General features: G+C 40.1%; 1 protein-coding gene across 1 annotated transcript in view; it reads left to right on the top strand.

Moving 5' to 3' along the window:
* Positions 1-3,305: 3,305 nt before the first annotated feature.
* Positions 3,306-6,573, top strand: part of LOC106582744 (ras-related protein Rap-1A) — a 29,108-nt gene continuing 25,840 nt past the window's right edge. The window contains exon 1 of the mRNA XM_014166129.3: positions 3,306-3,426. The gene's annotated coding sequence lies outside the window, so the exon portion shown is untranslated. The remainder of the gene's footprint in view (positions 3,427-6,573) is intronic.

Raw genomic sequence — 6,573 nt, 5'->3', positions numbered from 1 at the left:
AATTGAGTGAAACTGTTAAAAGACAATAGTTTACAGCATATAGAATATATTAGGCTATTGTTATCATATGGAACATAATTAGATATTGTACATAATATTAGCATCAACATACATGATTTAATTTCACGTTTATTTAATTGTTTCCAATAAACATGTTACATGTAATCTTTTGGTTCAACCTTAATGCATCATCAACAGGGGGAACATATTGGGTGTATGCTGATAAGCTGTAGAAAGAATATATTCATTTATAAGACTTCATAAAAAAAGAGCATAAAGAAGAATTGTTCATAAGAAGGACCTGAGATCAAAGTCAACATTCAGACCACTAGGGGTCAATGTTTTTAGACAGGAGATCCAGTAGGCCTCCCTCTGTAGTAGTAAGATCTCGACGTTAACCTCTCTTTGGTAGAGTAACATGCTCAATGCCTCTGTATTTGAGGGAGGAGATAGGATGGTTAGCTTCAACAAAGTGAGCTGCTACTGGATAGTCAGTGTTCTTACACCTGATTCAGCTATGCGTTTAACTGTCTTTTAATTTGTCCTATGTAGGCTTTCCCACATTAACAGGTGATGAGATAGATTACTCCCTTTGTCTTGCATGGTGTGATACCCCTAACGGATTTTTCGACCTGTATGTGGATGTCTGAAGAAGGATGTTTTTGTAGGGCTATTGCACTGTGTGCATGAGCCATATTTGTAGTTCCCTTTTGGAATGGGTGTCAAGAGTGTCTAAGTGGGCTCAGGGGGCATGTCAGACCTCGTCAAGTTATCCCCAATATTGCGACCACGCTTATAGACCACCAGTGAGGGTTCCTTGAAGAGGTGTGCAATTTTTTTGTCTGATTGCAGAATATGCCAGTGCTTTTTCAGGATTTCTTTCATTTTCTCGGAACACTTGGTGTACGTTGTTTTCAGTGTTGGAAAAAGTACAAATTGTATACTTGAGTAAAAGTAAAAATACCTTAATAGAAAATGACTCAAGTAAAAGTCAAAGTCAAACAACCAAATATTACTTGAGTAAAAGTCAAAGTATTTGTTTTTTAAAATACTTAAGTATCAAAAGTAAATGGAATTGCTAAAATGTACTTAGGTATCAAAAGTAAAAAGTCAAAGTATAAATCATTTCAAATTCCTTATATTAAGCAAACCAGACGGCACACTCAGGGGCACACTCAGACATAATTTACAAACGAAGCATTTGTGTTTAGTCAGTCTGCCAGATCAGATGCAGTAGGGATGACCAGGGATGTTCTCTTGATAAGTGTGTGAATTGGACAATTTTCCTGTCAAAATGTAACAAGTACTTTTGGGTGTCAGGGAAAATGGAGTAAAAAGTACATTATTTTCTTTCAGAATGTAGTGAAATAAAAGTAAAAGTTGGCAAAAATATAAATAGTAAAGTAAAGTACAGATACCCCCCAAAAATACTTAAGTAGAACTTTCAAGTATTTTTACTTAAGTACTTTACACCACTGGATGTTTTTCTTCTTTGGTTTAGTTTTGAGCAATTCTTCTCTTGGTTTTTGAGATATTTTCCTAATTGCAGCATCAAGAGTTTTGTCCTTTTTTGCCTCTCATTTTCATTTATCTGTTCTTTTCTTAGCATTGCTGTCAAAATATGACTGGTGGCTACAGATTTGTTTAACCATGCATTCCTGGCTATATGGTAGACCATTCTTGGGGGGAAGGGGATGCATACTATCTGCACGTAGCAGGGTATTGTGGTCTGTGGGCTTTGTGTATAAGTCTGTGTGTAATGCACCATTCTCTTTGATGATCCATTGTTTTTTTTCTCTCATCAGTCTGCATGGTGAATTTGAGAAATTTTATAGCTTACAGTTTTCTTTTCAGTAAAATGGACTGCCAGGGGCTGTTCGTGGTTAATGGGCTACCACCACTTTTCAACCTCATAATCCTTATCTCCAGCACCTAACTGGTGTCTACATATGTGAACATGGCGCATTTCTATGATTTGTCGTTAAAAAGATAAGAAAAATGCACCGTTTTCACATATGTAGACACTGGTTTGGTGCTGAAAATAATGCATATGAGGTTGAAAAGTGGTGGAGTTACCCTATAACTTGTGAGAATTTTTCTTTATTTATTTACCTGAAACACACACCTGTCCTCAGCTACAGGCAATTTGAAATGCAGTTGGATTAAAAAATTATCTGTTTGTAGAGGAGCATGATAAAAAGTTGTCAGTCACCGCTGTCACACACCATCTTCATTCTCTTTAGGCAATCTGAACATCCATCCATCAATGTGCTGTTGTGCCTCTAACTCTTTCTGCAGCAATTTGACTCTATTGTCAATGTTAAAAACCAGCCGGGTTCACACAGTTGGTCACATTGGTGCCATGACTCAGATGAGTCTCTGTGAGGAGGTCAGAGGGTGAAACATAACAGATGGTTTGGCAAACCACCTTAATTTCACGTAATGTGTAACTAAGTTGCCTGGGACTTGAAGACTTGTTACTATACTACTATGACTACGGATAATGCTGAATTAATTGTGAGTAATAATGAGTGAGAAAGTTACAGAGGCATAATATCCCCCATAAAATGCTAACCACCCTTGTTATTGTAATGGTGAGAGGTTAGCATGTCTTGGGGATATTTGTGCGTCTGTAACTTTCTCACGGACTATGTACACCCGATATGGATGAAAATACCCTCAATTTAAAGCTGACAGTCTGCACTTTAACCTCATAGTCATTGTATCATTTCAAATCCAAAGTGCTGGAGTACAGGGGCCAAAACACAACACTGCAAACCTATGCTTTACCTCCTGTATGCCACATCCTCATTTATATTAATTTGCTGGGTGCTTATATTAGTCCTATTTCACACATGTACAAGTGTGTATTAATATGCATGTGAATTGGAAATATACATTTAGCATATCCCAACTTTCCCTGAGACAATATCGGAGAGTGGGGCCACAGCCAGGGTCTGCCATTACCAACGGCGACCCTGGAGCAGTAAGGGTTGCTCAAGGGCACATCGACAGATTTTTCACCTCGTCTGCCTGGGGATTCGAACTATAGCAACCCAACACTCTAACCGCTAGGCAAGGCTACCTGATTTTGATAATAAGATTGACATATTTGCTTAAATGCTTTGGCTGAGTTAACTGATTGGGTTTGTCAGGGGTCATAGGGCCATGATGTTGATTAAAAATAAATCCTGCATGGAACATATATCCATAAATAAGTAAATTATAAAGCATTGCAATTATGAGCTGTGAATTACCCAATGTATTTTTTTGTTGTACTGTCCTCCACCACCACAAAAGGAACCAGTGCAAAATTTGACATTGCCCTTTTAAGAAAACCGAGAAATAGTTTGGAATGACGTCTACTGCGCACTGAGGCCGGGGAGATAGGCACAGACAGTGGCGGAGTGGAGCGAGCGAGAAACGGTGAGTGTAAAAAGGCTAACTTTATTTTGCCAACAAGGCTGTCAAAAAGCCAACTGCGGTAACATGTTTGGCAAAACAATTTGAGATCAATTAGAAAGGAAAGCATGGCACAGTGAATATGCTGCATTTAGCGACTGAGATTAGGAATTTGCGCTCTCACTAAAAGCTGTGTGCACTCCCATTTTAAGTCAAGGCCAGGCGGAAGGGCAGGTAAACGTTAGCTAACTAAATGGTTGCGAAAAACATTCTACATGTTGTTAGATAAGGTAGATAAACTTGGAATGTATTTTAACATAACTATAGCTATCCAAAGATGTGCATGCTGGTTTATGTTTTGTATTGTGTGCGGAGGCGCAGGAATGCATGCAGTTAAAGCTAGCTAGCTAGCTAGCTGACGTTAGTTCGTGAAGGCGACCAATCAGTCGCGTGCTAGTTTGCTAACTATTAGCGTGGTACCTAACAAGCTAGCTAGTGAACTGGCATTTGGCATTTTGAATTAGTTTTAAACCTACTTGAATGTGCTACTACACAAGTAGTTACTCGATTTAGCAATAACGTTAGATATGTAACGTTATTAATTTGAACTAAACAAGCTCGGTTGTTAGCTAGTTGACCTGGGTCAACTGATAATTAGCTAGCTGTTGGTTGTTAGCGGTGAGGATTTAGCTAGCCGTGTTTGTAGGCTCAGGGTTTGTTAGCTAGCTGGCCAGGGTGCAAGAGGTAACGTTAGCTAGTTAACAGTAGTGCGCCAAATCATTAGTCTGGGACTGGATACCAGCCTCTTTAACTAACATGCCACTCATGTCATTTGGCAACCAGGCTACCAAATCATAGTACCATCACAATAATATTTAGGTTAACATGTGGATGTCTGATGAATACTGAACAAAAATATAAACGCAGCATGCTACAATTTCAAAGATTTTACTGAGTTACGCTTCATAAAAGGAAATCAGTCAATTGTCATAAATTCATTAGGCCCTAATCTATGGATTTCACATGACTGGGAGTACAGATAAACATCTGTTGGTCACAGATACCTTAAACTAGGTGCGTGGATCAGAGAACCTGTCAGTATCTGGTGTGACCACTGTTTGCCTCATGGGGCGTGACACCTCTTCACATAGAGTTGATCAGGCTGTTGATTGTGGCCTGTGGAATGTTGTCCCACTGGTCTTCAATGGCTGTGCTAAATTGCTGGATATCAAATGTTATTTGTCACGTGCGTGGAATACAACAGGTGTAAGGCCTTACCGTGAAGTGCTTACGTACAAGCCCTTAACCAACAATGCAGTTCAATAAATAGTTAAGAAAATGTAACTAAATAAGCGAAAGTAACACAAGAAAAATAGATAACAATAACGAGTCAATGTGCGGGGGGGTACAGGTTAGTCGAGGTAATTTGTACATTTAGGTAGGAGTAAGGTGACTATGCATAGATAATAAACAGCGAGTAGCAGGTGTGTGAAAACAAAGGGGGGGGTGTCAATGTAAATAGTCCGGGTGGCCATTTGATGAATTGTTCAACAGTCTTATACCTTGGGAGTAGAAGTAGCCTTTTGGACCTAGACTTGGCGCTCCGGTATCGCTTGCCGTGCGGTTGCAGAGAGAACAGGCTATGACTTGGGTGACTGGAGTCTTTTAACAATTTTTTGGGGGCCTTCCTCTGACACAACTAGTGCAGTGGTTCTCAAACTTTTTATAGTCCCGTACCCCTTCAAGCATTCAACCTCCGGCTGCGTACCCCCTCTAGCACCAGAGTCAGCGCTCTCTCAAATGTTGTTTTTTGCCATCATTGTAAGCCTGCCACACACAAGCTATACAATACATTTATTAAACATAAGAGTGAGTTTTTGTCACAACCCGGCTTGTGGGAAGTGACAAAGAGCTCTTGTAGGACCAGGGCACAAATAATAATACATTTAGCTCTTTATTTAGTCATCTTACATATAAAACCTTATTTGTTCACCAAAAATTGTGAGTAACTCTCCACAGGTTAATGAGAAGGGTGTGCTTGAAAGGATGCACATAACTCTGCAATGTTGGGTTGTGTGAGAGAGTCAGTCTTAAATCATTTTCCACAGTCTGTGCCTGTATTTAGTTTTCATGCTAGTGAGGGCCGAGAATCCACTCTCACATAGGTACGTGGTTGCAAAGGGCATCAGTGTCTTAACCACGCGATTTGCCAAGGCAGGATACTCTGAGCGCAGCCCAATCCAGAAATCTGGCAGTGGCTTCTGATTAAATTAAATTTTCACAGAACTGCTTGTTGCAATTTCGATGAGGCTCTCTTGTTCAGATATCGGTAAGTCTGGAGGCAGGGCATGAAAGGGATGATGAATCCAGTCGTTTTTGTTGTCGTTCCGGGAAAGTACTTGCGTAATTACGCACCCAGCTCGCTCAGGTGCTTCGCTATATCACATTTGACATTGTCCGTAAGCTTGAGTTCATTTGCGCACAAAAAAAATCATACAATGATGGAAAGACCTGTGTGTTGTCCTTGTTAATGCAGACAAAGAGCTCCAACTTAGCCTCAATTTTGTCCCGCACATTGAATGTAGTTGCAGAGAGTCTCTATAATCCTAGATTCAGATCATTCAGGCGAGAAAAAACATCACCCAGATAGGCCAGTCGTGTGAGAAACTCATCATGCAAGCGGTCAGACAAGTGAAAATTATTGTCAGTAAAGAACTTTAAGCTTGTCTCTCAATTAAAAAAAAAAACATGTCAATATTTTGCCCCTAGATAACCAGCGCATTTCTGTATGTTGTAAAAGCGTTACATGGTCGCTGCCCATAACTTTGCATTGTGCAACAAATACACGAGAGTTCAGGGGCCTTGCTTTAACAAAGTTAACCAGTGTCCAAAACATCTCTGAAGCTGTCAGGCATTTCCTTGGAAGCAAGAGCGCCTCGGTGGATGCTGCAGTGTACCCAAGTGGCGTCAAGAGCAACCGTTTGCACGCGTGTTACCACTCCTATGTTTCCCTGTCATGGCTTTTGCTCCATCAATACAGATACCAACACATCTTGACCACCAAAGTCCATTTGATGTCACAAAGCTGTCCAGTACTTAAAAAATATCCTGTCCTGGTTTCCAGAAGAAGATGTTTTCCTTTATTGACCCCCATAAACGTAACAGACATAT

The sequence above is a fragment of the Salmo salar genome, chromosome 22 (genome assembly GCF_965601325.2).
Source record: "Salmo salar chromosome 22, fSalSal1, whole genome shotgun sequence".
Classification (NCBI taxonomy): Eukaryota; Metazoa; Chordata; class Actinopteri; order Salmoniformes; family Salmonidae; genus Salmo; species Salmo salar.
Note: the sequence above shows the minus strand (reverse complement) of the source record. Positions and strands in the feature narration are given on the sequence as shown.